The following is a 14940-nucleotide window of genomic DNA, read 5'->3' as shown; positions in this document are numbered from 1 at the left end:
CATGTCTTATTTGTAAGCCATGCAGCTATCTGTCTTAAAGAATAAATCAGTACCTAGTCATTTTAATTTATTGATCAGTGTTTTGTGTATGACCCTGTCAAATGCTGAAGTTAAATCTATTTAAATTACATCACAGTACAATTTTTCATTCAAAACTGTTATTATATTGTTATAGAATATCATGTTACAGGTGGTAATAGAGCTATTTTCAAAACATATGTTTTTGAGTCCCAACCTTTCTACATCTGACAATAACTTATCCAATTATTATCTTCTCCATTATTTTTCCACAAAATGAAAGTAGACTTAAGGGTCTATATGACTCTGGTTTTGTCCTACTCCCCTTTCCCTTAAAGACAGGTTTGATAAGTGCATGTCTCTTCACAGATGGCAGCAGGGGCTAACATTCTTCTTAGATGATAGGCATAGGTGAGGTTTTTATCATACTCAAGTGTACTTAGAAGTCAGACTTGTTGCAATGGCAAGAATATGCAGAGTGGAATTTGGAAAGGGGGAGGGAATCTTGGAAAGAGTGAAAGAAGATTACAGAAAGTGTGTAGAAAAATAATGCTATTGTAACAAATGAAATTAATTGGAAACAAAAATGTTAAAGAAGGGGTATAAATGGATAGGTAAGATCTATAGGGGAAGTAGAGCACTGTGATAAATTTTATAAGGGGGATTAGATTACAGAAGATAAAGCTGGGCCAGGATGGGGCAGACAGAGAGGCTGCAGGGAAGGTCAAAGTGTAAATTTAGCAGTAATGCATGGTGTGAATGAATATAAAAAATAAGTCACGGAGGAAGGTGGCTGAATAATAATGGGTGAATTTCAAAGCAATGGAGCTGGGCAAGGATAGGTTGTATGATAAGTGGGAATGCAATGTAGAATGTCAGGAATCTATTTGGTGTGATATGCATTGTTTTGCAGATGCCTATATGGTACTGTGAAAAACTGAACAAGCAGTTACGATAAGTACTGGAAATCTTCAGAGTATTTTGTGAAAATCAGAGGTTACAATTTCACCCAAGAAAGTCAATTTTGGCTAAAGTGCAATGAGGAAATCTAGAAAGAGTAATCCTACCATGGCCAAAAGGAGAAGATAAATATGCAGTAATAAAACAATCCATAACAATTGGGAATAAATAAAAGATAAGGTGGTAAGGTTGTTGAATAGATGGCCAGGGAAGGTTGATGTTAAAGGATAGCGTTCATGTGATAAGAGCTTTGGTATTAACATATATGTTGTATAGTGAATGGTATATGGGTAGAAGTCCAGAAAGTATGTGATAGATATGTGTGGAAAGGAAGGAGAGATAGAATTTCTACTGTCAGAATACAAATAACTGGGAGGGAAGAAGGACGGTGACTCCAAAACTTTAAAAAATATATTACAACTATTAACTTAGTGTAAGGACTTAAACTATAAGAGAATAAATATTCTAGCTAGTTAATTGGAATTAGGAAAAAATAGAGGGTCATGGTAGCATGTTTAATGGCATGGAAAAAGGGACTGATGAAGTAGTTTGTAAATGTTTAGAGACAAGAATGTTAGGGGTTTAGATAAGGGAGCTGCCATTCTGCAGCCTGTGGTTAGAAAGGAGAAATGAGAACTGAAGAAGAAAACATTGGAGCCAGTCCCAGCATGGAGTGGTGAAGGTGGGAGATATTTTGAGAAAAGAAGAGGTAAATGAGTCATTGGAGTTCAAAGATTTTAAGGAAAATATGGCTAAGTTTAGAAGTGGAAAAGTTGATTGACTTTTATGCAGAATGAATAAAGAATAGCAGAAGGAAAACATGGTGATGGATGGAGGAGGGAAGGGAACAGAGGTGAGTAGGGTTTAAGGCAAAAAAGCAGAATCAAAATGGAGGGAGGAGATAGAGTAAATATAAAATGGGGACAGGATGATTTAGGGGAAGAGGCCGGGAACTAAGCTAGGAAAAGTCCTGTCTGTGGTCCAGTAGGGAATGTGCACTGTAGGATGTTTTTGCATAGAAGGTACAAAATGCCGATGAAAGCACAAAAATAGGCATGTTGTCCTGATGATAACTGTTATAGATGTATACAGGGAAAGGCAGGCCAGCTTCATATGTAGTGGGAGTCGAGGGAAGTCCAGAAATTCCATGCTTTTGCTACAGAGCAGAAGTATAGACAATGTACTGTACATTTCGATGGTTAAGAGTAGTAAGAAGTGTTTGGTCATTAGATGTAAATGGATGATTTGGGAGATATATCTGTAGAATTGTTTTTAAGGCTGAATGAGAAGTGGGATATAATGTATGATTTTATAACAGGAAAGCAGCTGTATGTCCTTTAAGTAATGGGCTAATTCATGCCATTTAAGTCTTTGGTACTGAGCAGTGATGGCTTTGGTAATGTGTATCGGCTACAAATTTAGAAACTTTAATATAGCATTAAGTTTTAGTGTAAGCGAAGTCTGGAAATTTGCGAGGATGGAAGCACCATAGAAATAGGAGAGAAAGCTGGAGATAAGCATTGGCTAAGGTGATTCTAAATATTAGTGTCAAGGAATGTTTTGGTCTATGGAGTGAAGTTAGTTTTGGGTGTGCTTTTTATAGAGTTTTATATGTGTAAGTCAAATTTATGATTATTATCCAATACCATGCCTAATAATTTAGTAGGAGAGACCAATATGATGTTAGTGTTGTATTTTAAAGTTTTTTTTTTTATGTACAACAGATCTGTAAAAAAAAAAAAAAAAACACAAGCTTCTGTTTTTATTTTTAATTGAGATTTAATATACGTTGATATTTGGAAAGCAATTTTTGTGACAGTAAATGCTTCTTGACTAATTTGCTGGAGGTGTGCCGGATCATTAGATGTGCCTATATAGCTACTAAGTAATTGGCATACTATATGAAAGAGGCATGTTTTGTGTGTGTGTCTGTTTGTGTGTGTGTGTGTGTGTGTGTGTTTAACATACCTCTGAACTGTCCAGATTTAGCCTCATAGTTTTGTTCTGTTTCGCATAAAATTTGCGGTTTTCTGGCAAATTAGAGGACTGAAGTCACTAAATAATGACTTAGATATGAGTTTCAGACTTCATATCCTTCAGAAAATGCATGCTAACACAAATCATGTTATTATAGGAACTTTCTAAGTTAAAAAGACCAATATTTAAATCTATCCCTATTTTTAGGCAATTGTACCCCCTTTTTTTAGGATTTTTCCAGATTTCTTGCACTAAGAGGTTAATAGGTATACAAACCTCTCAACTGTCTAGATTTTTGCCTCATATTTTTGGCCTATTCCTTATAAAATCTGTGGTTTTCTGTCAAATCACTGAGGACTGAAATAACTAAATAATGTCATGCATTTGAGTTTCAGACTTAATTTCCTTTAGAAAATGCACGCCAAGACAAATGCTGTTATTTTAGTAGCTTTCTAAGCCTATAAAAGCAATATTTAAAATCTGTCCCTATTATGGGGACTTTGCCCTCCGCCCATTATTTTAGGCTTTGTCCAGATTTCTTGTTCTGAGGGTTGAGAAGTATGGAGGTATGGTATGTGATGCTGTAGTTGGGGCATGGGGGGCATACCTCTCAATCTGGAAACATCAAAAATCTGGACAAAGCCCATGAAAAATAGGTACAAATCTGTACGCTGATTAACTTAAAATTTGCATACATAATTATGTAACCTCGCCCACTGCAATGGAATTGTGGGAGACCAACTTTCAAATGCAAATTGAATAACAGACAACCAAAATATGGTCCCAGAGTCCCCCTGCAGCCATTCCAATGTCCCATTACCTGGCTATCTCACCCCATTTACTATAAACACTAATGTGCATAGTGGTGGAATTTAGCAATCCATCAAAAACATTAGAAAGAATACATCAAAAAATGGAAAGACTAAATAGTGAAATGGCAACTGAGTGTATCATTCATGTTGTCTGTATGGTGGATTATCTATAATTCTGCTTCCATCTACAATTATTACAACTACAGTTATAAAACAGGAAAATATGGCTTTGTGCACACATGAGGTAAACAGAACAGAAGTTGTTCTAGGCTACAAAAAAACAGTGATTTGTCTGAAGAATGCCAAATTCTTCAAGTCAACAAAGCTCTTACAGGACTATTCTGATAGAAAACAAAAGTTTCAGGCAAAATATGAACCTAAATTTTGTGCTAGACACACAAATGGATTGAATAAAAAAAATGTTGCATTGTATATTTTAGAAACTTAAGTTATACAATTTAGGAAAGAAATATAATTCAAACCTACTAAAAGACTAAGAGGGAAAGCATGTAAAACAATATAAAGCACCTCAGGAAGAAGACAGGATAATCAGAACTTGTGGAAGGTGGGTAGAAGTGAAAACTGTTGGCTAGCTGAAAGATGTAGCAAATACCTCTGAGACTCACACATTCTTTCACTGATAAATTTGCAGCAAAGTATATCATGGGAATGGAAGAAACTCAGAGAGAGAAAACACTCAGCAGGAAGCAGTTGTGGTGTACACTTTTTTTTTTTACAGTTTGGAGACTGAAGGAGTTTTCTTTGTTAGGATCATGTCAGCCAAAGGGCATGAATACATTCTATTTTGGAAACATGATTTACTGTGGTAGCTGCCAAAAGCTGAAATAATAGCCACGGCCATAAAGTTTGAGTGTGGCAAAATAATAATAATAATAACAACAACAACAACAACAACAAAAAGCTGTACAGACGGAACTGGTTTACTCCTTTACATCTCTCACATCATTGCATCAATAAATTTTAAAGTGACACCTGAAAGCAGGAATAAGATGCATGTTTTACTCAAATAAAAGCATGGCAAAATAGAATATACAGCTTCAGTTTATAGCATGAAAATATATGGATAATATTACCAATAAATAACCTTTTAGTCCAAAAGTCCAAAAGCAACAAATAGTAATATTTGATAAATTTCTTTTTTTGAAGCATGAACAGTTTCTGTGAAATATTTATTACGGACTTGATTGAACAGAATTATAATGTAAGTTCACCACTGCTCCTCCAAATATTTATTTATTTCTTTATTTATTTTTATTTTACATTTGTTGACTGGGATAGTCCGACTGGATATATGTCCATTTTCAGCGGAGGCCCGGGGAGAAAAGCTCCACAGAGAACACAAGACAAGTAAGTTACAATATACATAAAGAAAAAGGATAAAAGTAAAAATTTACATATTATTATGCATTACTTAATTAGATACATTTGGCAATGGTAACATTAAACACAGCTCAGAAGACAGTATTGTTTCTATTATCAGTTGAGTGTCCGGTTCTTTATAGGATTCAGAAGGACTGTGAAGAAACTGATTAATGTGAATGTGAAACCAACTAAAATAGGATAGAGGGCAGCTTAATTTACAATTTATTTAAGTCAAAAATCTCTGGGTTGTCCAAGTAGAGTAGAATATGGTTGTGCAACTTGGGCAACTAGTCTGGATTTGCACATGGGCATAGCCAATGTGTCTTAAAATATTGTTTAAGATTTTTTTTGAATTGACAAAGAGAGGTAATAAGTCTTAGGTTATTAGGGAGTGAGTTCCAAAGCTTTCCTATAGAATTGGCAAAGAGAGCCTCACCTCCCATATTGTTAGATTTGGTGGTATGGACCAGGTGTCTGTTAGAGGAGCGAAGGCAGCTAAGATTGGAGTAGGGAATCATTAGTTTATTTAGTGAAGGGGTTTTGTCAGGTTGTTTAATGATTTTAAATGCTTCAGTGAGTTGGTTCAATTTGAGAAGATTGGGTAGTTCTAACCAGTCGAGTTTCCTTAAATTAAGGCAGTGATGTGTTCTGTAAGATACTCCTGTTACAAATCTGGCTATGTGATTATAGGAAACAGAGAGTTTATTAATATCACACTTGTTGAGGTGAGAAAGTACAGGAGAGGCGTACAATAGGGTGGAGAGGAGGTGCGTGCGAGCAATGGCTAGTTTGGCAGTAGGGGTTAGAAAGTTCTTTATTCTGTACAAGGATCCAAGTTTCTTATTTACAGTCTTAATGGTTTGACTGATATGCAAATCAAATCTAAGTTTGTTGTCAATTATAACACCTAATAGTTTTGTATTGGTATCAGGCACAATGATAGTACCATTATTAGATTCAACGGTGAAGGTACTATTATTCAACTGTAAATCCAGATGCATGGGAGGAGGGGCTGAAGTAAAAAATAGTAGTAACTTAGTTTTTTTTGGGTTTAGGATGAGTTTCCGCTCTGAGAGCCATTTTTCTACTGTAGTAAAGCAGAGTTGGGTGGCTACTTGTAAGTCGGGGAGAGAGACATCAGAGCAAATAAGGGTAGAGTCATCTGCGTATTGGATGCAGGTGGCTTTGGGGATAACTGAGTAAAGTTGGTTTATGAATACTGAAAAGAGAAGGGGTCCAAGTATGGAGCCTTGGGGAACTCCTATGGTATTTGGTAGCAGGTGAGAGAGCTTATTTTGCCATTGGACTGCTTATTGTCTTCCAGAGAGATAAGCATGGAACCAACTGAGAGCTGGATTATTGAGGTGTAAGGTTTCCAGCGTGTGGAGAAGTAGCTGGTGATTAACCATATCAAAGACTTTAGACAAGTCCAGAAAGAGGGCGGAAGATATTTTTTTGTTATTACGGTTTTGATTGACTGTGTCAGTAAAAGAGAGGAGGGCGGTGGTCGTACTATGGTGGGGTCTAAAACCATATTGAGACTTGGTCAATAGATTGTTTAGGGTAAGGTAGTGAAGAAGTTGTTTATGAACACATCTTTCCATGATTTTGGCTATTGGAGACAATATTGCTATTGGTCTGTAGTTCGATAGTTCAGTAGAAGAGCTACCCTTGTGGAGTGGTATGACATAGGAAATTTTCCAGATAGAGGGGATTGTGGCCTCAGTAATGGTTTGATTAATCAGAATAGAGATAGGATAGGCTATTACATCTGCTGCTATTTGCAGGTATTCTGCTGGGAGTCTATCTGCAGAAAGGGTAGTTGGTTTAAGTTTCTTCAGTAAGGTTCTAATGTAGGATGTGGGTATGGGTTGAAAATTAAAGAAGGGGAATGATTCTTCTACAACATTTATAAGGGGAGAGGTAGGGGGAGGTAGTTGACTGGCTAGTGACTGAATAGTCTCAGTAAAGAAGGAGTTAAAAGTATTGGCTACTTCTTCTGGGTTTTTACCAATAAGTGTCTCAGGGGTAGGAGTTGACGATTTCCCTGAATGGAGGAGATTATTTAAACCTGCCCAGAACTTCCTAGGGTTATTCTGGTGTTTATCTTGGAGGTAACAGAAGTAGTTTTTTTTGTCCAGGGTAATGGCTTTTTTCGTATCATTTCTAAGCTGCTGGAATTTAATGCGATCTAGAGGTACCTTGGTAGCGCGCCATTTATCCCAGGCCTTGTCTCTAAGTTTAATTTTGGATTTGGTTTCTCTGGTTAACCAGGGTGCTATCCATACCTTAGTTCTGACTACTCGGTTGGGTGCATGAAAGTCGAGAATATTAAGGAATGCGTCAGTAAAGAGTGTCACACTTTCATCGAGGGGAAGAGTTTTTAGCTTAGACCAGTTACAGGATTTGAGTTCTGTTATAAATTGTGTTGGAGCAAATTTCTTTTTGTTTCTAACAAGTCTATGTATGGGAAGGTTTGTGCTAGTAATTTTATGTTTTATTATGAATGTGTCTAGGTGGTCACTAAGATCATTAGGGAGGGTTCCAGTGGTGTATTTATTGGTGTTGTTATTTGTAAGTATCCAGTCAAGTATACTCTCTTTTTGGTGTGCATTTCCTACTCTTGTAGTAGAGGCTATATTTTGGGTGAAACCGTATAGGTTTATGGGTGTAGGATTTGTCTGTGAGGAACATTGGATCCAGTCAATGTTGACATCTCCTAGTACAATGGTTTCTTGAGGGTAGTTAGTGGCTACCCAGTTTAGAGTGGGCTCCATAATTTCTAAGTTGTTCCCGGGCGGAATATAAATTACAAATAGATTGATACTTTTTTGGTTATTTAAACATAATTTTAGAGCAATTGACTCTGCATTAGTGACCTTAGTTGGTTGGATAGGATTCATTATGATATTAAGTATACTTCTGTACAAGACAGCTATACCGCCACCCCTTTTTTTCGCGATCTACCCTAAATATGTTATACCCAGGTGGGAGGATCTCATTATCTTTGGTGGCTGGTTTGAGCCATGTTTCTGATAGGCACATAATATCAGGGAGGTGGGTGGCTAGCATGGCATGTAAATTATGAACTTTATTATTTATGCTTCTTAGATTTAGATGGAAGATGAGAAGGGAACTGGTTGACCTTTGGGATAAGATTGGAGTGACAGAGTCGAAGTTAGAGGATGGACCTGGATTCGGGTGTATATCGCCATCCTTAGTAATATTTTTCTTCAGGTAGTCTAAGAGTCTTAAGAATTTATATAGTATCTTTTGTCCATGTCTTGAAGTTGATGCCTTTGGGTATAATTGAATGAGATATATGCTATTTCTACATGGTGTTTTTATGGGGTAGTAGAAAGGGGAAAGTTCTTTAGGGAGAAGATTTAGGGGAATGCAAGTTTGGCCCTTAGGGTAGTGAAAACCTATGTTCAGGTGAACATGTAAACTGAAGAAATGTAATGAATTAAAATTAAATCATTCATAGTACTTACATACATACACACAAACAGCAGTTCACCGGTTAAATAAAGTGCATAGCAGTTCACCAGTTAAATAATATGCACAGCAGTTCACCATTTAAATAAAATGCACAGTAGTTCACCAGTTAAATAAAATGCAGTCAGCAGTTCACCAGTTAAATAAAATGCAGTCAGCAGTTCACTCAGCAGTTAAATAAAATGCACAGCAGTTCACTCGGCAATTAAAATGCACAGCAGTTCACTCGGCAATTAAATAAAATGCACAGCAGTTCACTCGGCAGTTAAATAAAATGCACAGCAGTTCACCAATTAAATAAAATGCACAGTCAGCAGTTCACTCGGCAGTTAAAATGCACAGCAGTTCACTCGGCAATTAATTAAAATGCACAGCAGTTCACTCGGCAATTAAATAAAATGCACAGCAGTTCACTCGGCAATTAAATAAAATGCACAGCAGTTCACTCGGCAATTAAATAAAATGCACAGCAGTTCACTCGGCAATTAAATAAAATGCACAGCAGTTCACTCGGCAATTAAATAAAATGCACAGCAGTTCACCAATTAAATAAAATGCACAGCAGTTCACTCGGCAGTTAAATAAAATGCACAGCAGTTCACCAATTAAATAAAATGCACAGTCAGCAGTTCACTCGGCAGTTAAAATGCACAGCAGTTCACTTGGCAGTTAAATAAAATGCATAGCAGTTCAACTTCACTCGGCAGTTTAATAAAAAGCACAGCAGTTCACTCGGCAGTTAAATAAAATGCACAGCAGTTCACTCAGCAGTTAAATAAAATGCACAGCAGTTCACCAATTAAATAAAATGCACAGTCAGCAGTTCACTCGGCAGTTAAAATGCACAGCAGTTCACTTGGCAGTTAAATAAAATGCATAGCAGTTCAACTTCACTCGGCAGTTTAATAAAATGCACAGCAGTTCACTCAGCAGTTAAATAAAATGCACAGCAGTACACTCGGCAGTTAAATAAAATGCACAGCAGTTCACTCAGCAGTTAAATAAAATGCACAGCAGTACACTCGGCAGTTAGTAATCACACACCCACCCATTAAGTAAGTAAAAGCACAGTTTTAAAGTGCAAAAGCCCAGTTTCTCCTGCTGTTTTTTGCAGTTTCAATTCTCGGCACTTTGGCAGTAATAATGTTAAGCTAATGGCTGCTGTGAACAGTTAGTAATCACACACCCACCCATTAAGTAAGTAAAAGCACAATTTCAAAGTGTAAAAGTAGTTTCTCCTGCCATTTTTTAAGTAAAAGTTAAGCACTTAAAGTTTCTCTGAAATGCACAAATGCCTGCTCCTGCTGTTAAGTAAAAGTTAAGAACATAGTACCTAATGCCTGCAGCCACCCATTAAGTAATCTCCTACCATTTCTCTAAAATGTAATCACGGTGTGATTTAGCATATTCAATGGCAGTGTGATTACATTTTAGAGAGAGGACTTGGGTCTCGGATATTACTTAACGGCTGCAGACATTAGGTACTATGTTCTTAACTTTTACTTAACGGCAGGCATTTGTGTGTGATTATCACAAATCACAGATTGTTGAAGGAATTGTCATCTTCAGTGGAGACACGAGCCTGAATGCTCTACATCAACTACCAGACTTCTGACGTAATTGTGAGTTTGAGTTTCAGTACATTTTCAGGGAAATATGTGTTTTAGTGTATTTTCAAAGGATTATGAGTTTTAGTGCATTTTCATTAAATTGTGAGTTTCAAGGGAAGAGAGATTTACTGTTGCTCATAACGGTTTTCTTTAGCAAATAGTAGTCAATGTATCTGCTGTAGAATTTGAAAACAGTGTTAGTGGCATAATTGCCTTTGGTGCAGAAGGCTGTGGATTCTAATCCCACACCATGTCTATGGAGTGCCCTTTTGATTGCTGATTACCTGATGCATTTTAAGGGGGATAGGGATTCTGCACTCCTGAGTATTTCCTCCTTGGTATGAGATGCCTAGTAACTATGAACTTGTCAACTTGACAGTCAATCCCCACTGCAATATTACCAGCTTACCAATTTTTTTTTTTTAATGTAACATAGGCAATTAATTCTTCAAGGGCAGCAGGGGCTGAATTTGTTGATGAAACACTGAAATGTAAAGTTGTTTGCCAGTAGCAACCTCTTCATTAGTTACAGATCTTTTTAATGTGGAATTATTCGAATGAGTTTTACTTCTGCAGAGATTGTGGTTTTTGACTGATACTGGTGGATTGTAATGACAGAAGCTTGAGTGGCCTTTTATGGTTGAAATTTTCTAAAATGGTTAGTTTTATCATTATTGGTTTATACATTTTGTTTCATTGCTTACTGGAATAATATTCAAAACTACAAATTTAAAATACATTCTAACGAGTGGTGCTGTATTGTACAAGGAATATAATTTAATACAATCAGGAAGGTGAACCAAACAGTATGTATGGCCCTAAAAATATGTGCAGGGAGCCTATGGTTTGAAAATAGCCCCAAAGCAAACTTAATTCTCTACTAGCCAGATACATTTTCTTTGAATATGGGTTTTAATGCAGTTTCAATGAATGTGAGTTTCAAGGGCAGAGAAGTTTACTGCTCATGTTAAGTCTGTTTTCATTGTGAGACTGTATTGTTTGTTTAGCGAGTGGATATCAGTGTTTGTGCTATTTTATTTCAATATCTGTAATCACTGTAGAAGAAAATAAGAAAAGATAACAGGTTTGAACAGTGTTTATGGTAGCTGGGGAAAAATAGCCAAGTAATGGAACACTGGAATGGCTGGGGAGGAGGCTGCACTGAAGGGGTAGGGGGTTGCTGCAGGATGAGCTACAATGGGGGAGGTCTAATGTATTACCCTGCCTAGGGCCCCATTAAACCATGATCTGATAATCATAGAAGAAAAGGGGCTCTAAGAGGCATAATTCAAATCTCCATATGAGTGACTCTTATTCCAAAGAATCCCTGTTTCTATTGTAAGGACACAATAAGAGTAGCTTGTCCTGGCTTTAAGGCATAAATAGCAATTAACAGACCATGCTCTAATACAAACCAGTCATCTTAAGATGTCCAAGTACTAGGTTTATCAGAAGAAACTCATTTAGGAGTGTGTGGGGGGGGGGGGGTACATGTTTTGTCCTCTGCTGCATTTTACATGGGATGTTGCCTAAGGTTTTGGAGCTAAAGATCATACATCTATTCTACATCCTTCAGTCTCTTCTCTAACCATTCACCTTAAGGAACAATAGGTTCCAGGAAACTATTTTTTAGATAGCTGACAGAAGAAAAGATAATACAGACTGCCCTTTTCTGTTGTTGTAGGGGCCTTCAGGGGGGCATTGCTACAGGGCAAAAGAGGTGCCAGCAGAGGGACTGGGGACCATGCAAGCATCTCACCAGGTTCCCCAGTCTCAGAAATACAACAGATTGTCCACTTTTGGTGCTTTCTCCTTTGCTTCTTTTCAGCTGGAGGATAAAATGCTGATAAAATGCTCAAGCTACAGATGACAATTGCATAGTTGTACACCAAAAGCAGCAATCTCTTGTTCTCAAGATATCAGCAAAGGGTTCTAAGGAAACGTCTTAGAGTTTGAGAAGCAAACCCAACAGACATGAGAGGATTTAACAGTGTTCTGCCCCCAGACAAAAACTAGTGCAATAGTCACGTTAATGAATTTGTCCACTACAGTTACATTGCTTTTATTTTGGCAGAGACACAAGTCAAACTCATAAAATAAAGGAAAAATCAATTGCATACAGTGCACTTATCTGCCTGAGCTTCGGAGACTAAACAACAGTATAGGAAAACCATCTGCAATAACAGATGTCTGCATATATGAATGCAGAAAAAAGGTTATGCAAATGACAAGCATGCACGCATGTACCTTTATACCAGAATGCAAGTGGGTGCCATGGGAAAATGTGCATCTCACAAGGGAAGGATCCTAAGCCTTAGTGGTGAAAGTCCCAGATTTTGAGAACACTAAAGGTGATCTAATGAACAGCACTGTTCAGTAAATCATGCTTGTTCAAATAAACCCTAACTGAATTTTTCCTCCTTCAGACAGATGACTCAGTGAATTCTCTACACACAAAGCACTTCTAAGTGTTACATTGCTCCACTGGCAGTAAGACAGGTTTTGTGCTTATTTTGAGGAGGAATCTGTCCCTAAAGCCAAAATGAACACAAGTAATCCAGAAAGCTGGAGTCGTGTCTGGTATCCCACCTGTGACCCAGAGGGTGAAAGGACTAACAAGAAGAGAGTACAAAGGATTAGTCTAGATAAAATCACTTTAGCTAGCAGATCTAGGAGAATCTCTCCCTCCGATGCCATCCCTGTGGGAGAAATAAAGATGCCTTACCTACTTAACTGATTTAGTCAATTTACATATACCACCACCATGACTAAAACCACAGAAAAGGTTAACCATCTGTAAATGGAAGATTAAGAGGTGATTATACCCAGCAGTTAAAAACAAAATGAATGGCAAGCATTTCAACAGTAAATACTGTATGTGCCTCTAGGAAGTGGGTCACAATACAGTCAAGGCACACAATGGGGAACTTTACAAAAGTGTTTTGCTAATGGAAATCAGTGCACAGTTTGAAAGGAATTTTGTAAATTATCTCACAATTAACCTGGGGTGTATGGCTTACAACTTTCGGCCGCAATGTTTAAAATGTTTGGTTGACTTTCAATGGAATTTTGCAAATAAATGCTCCTTATGGAAACAGTTTAACATTAAAGGGAATGCTCATATTTTATACTCTATATAAATAAATCAAGTAGCAGACTACTGCCATAAACTATTCTGAAAGATGCTTATTAAGAGGAGCTCTTCTACGTGGCAAGTGCAACAACTTGCAAATAAGTCTGACTCAACTGCCCAAGCAGAGTTCCCCATTTGCAAAATTCCTCCAGATTTTTTGACAGAACGGGTGGATGCTCAATTTCTAGCAGATCCTGGTAGGATCAAAGCAGATATTAGTGGAAGTGCATATCTCTTGCCATCTTTATTCAAGATTTGGAAATACAAGATGAAGTCATCCAGATGGTATGGGCAGACTGGGGAGAGTTAGGGGGTAAGCAAAACAAGAAATTGCTTTTGTCTAAAGTGAATACCTAGTGTTATAAATTCTGCTTATGCCTTTAATGTCTGTATGAAATTTATTCACGTTCTTCAATTCAGTGTTCATAACTTCATATATCTATTTCTAAATGGCTTACTATCAAAATCTCACACCAATAAAAGACCAATGGAGATATTTCAAAAAAGATAACATCTCAGAATTGTCGATTTTATCGGAAATACCACACTTGTGGTCAACAGCAAAGAACATTTTTTACTTATATATACAAACTCCAAGATCGCACTACAGTGAGGGAAAGAGTACATTTCCTGATACCGACTAGAGTGCAATCTGCATTCAAAATGTCAAAATTCACAACAGCGAATGCTAGAGTACATTCACTATTGTGAATTTCAACATTTATTTTTTTCATTTTGTCCTAATGTCAAGTTGGGCATTCGGACTTATGAAACTCGAACAAAGTCAAATCGCTCTTTTCATAGTAAACGTTTCTAAATATACAGAACATGAAAAGAAAATGAGGGATGAGTGCACCAAGATGTGAGACTGTCTAATGCTGGATAACTAAAATGTATCAAACAGGATTCTGCCATGAGCTATACAGGCTATACAGCTTACACTTTCCTTGGTTAGCTACAGTGGGAAGCCCGAGCTGAATATGTTAATTGTAGCCTGTGATTCAGGAAGGCCACCATTGTTCCTTCACTAGATATTGACTAAGGAGTGTGTTGCAAGATGGTCATCACTGTTTGACAACTAGATATTAAATAACAAGCTATTAAGAGTGAAGTAAATTTCACAGTGGGTGTTTTTGCTTTCAATATTTAACAAAATAGTTGAAAGATTTGGGTAAAGGTTTTTGACTATCTTGTGCAAAGTGGTAGAAACATTAGGTTTTCCTCTAATTTAAAGAAATTTAAAATAAAACATAATGTATAGCTAATCAATGGCCTAGAAAGCACCAGTAGCAAGTACTGCAACTGTTATTCTGAGACCATGAAAAGTAGGTTTAGCATGAGTTCCAGGATGACAGTATTATCTTGTTTTTATCTACAGGGTATAGGGCATAACATGTAATTAGAAAAGAGAAATAATCTAATTACGTATTTCTCTCCCCTCAGCTAAGACAGTGATGAAAATTATACTGCCAATATTTATTAAACATAAAAGATAGAAGATTACCATCAGTAGAAAGTCAGCAGTAGGTTTATATATAAATATTGTTTC

Source organism: Protopterus annectens, chromosome 11.part0, assembly GCF_019279795.1.
Source record: "Protopterus annectens isolate FY-2018-M chromosome 11.part0, PAN1.0, whole genome shotgun sequence".
Classification (NCBI taxonomy): Eukaryota; Metazoa; Chordata; order Ceratodontiformes; family Protopteridae; genus Protopterus; species Protopterus annectens.
The sequence above is the reverse complement of the archived record's forward strand: the minus strand, read 5'-3'. Positions refer to the sequence as shown.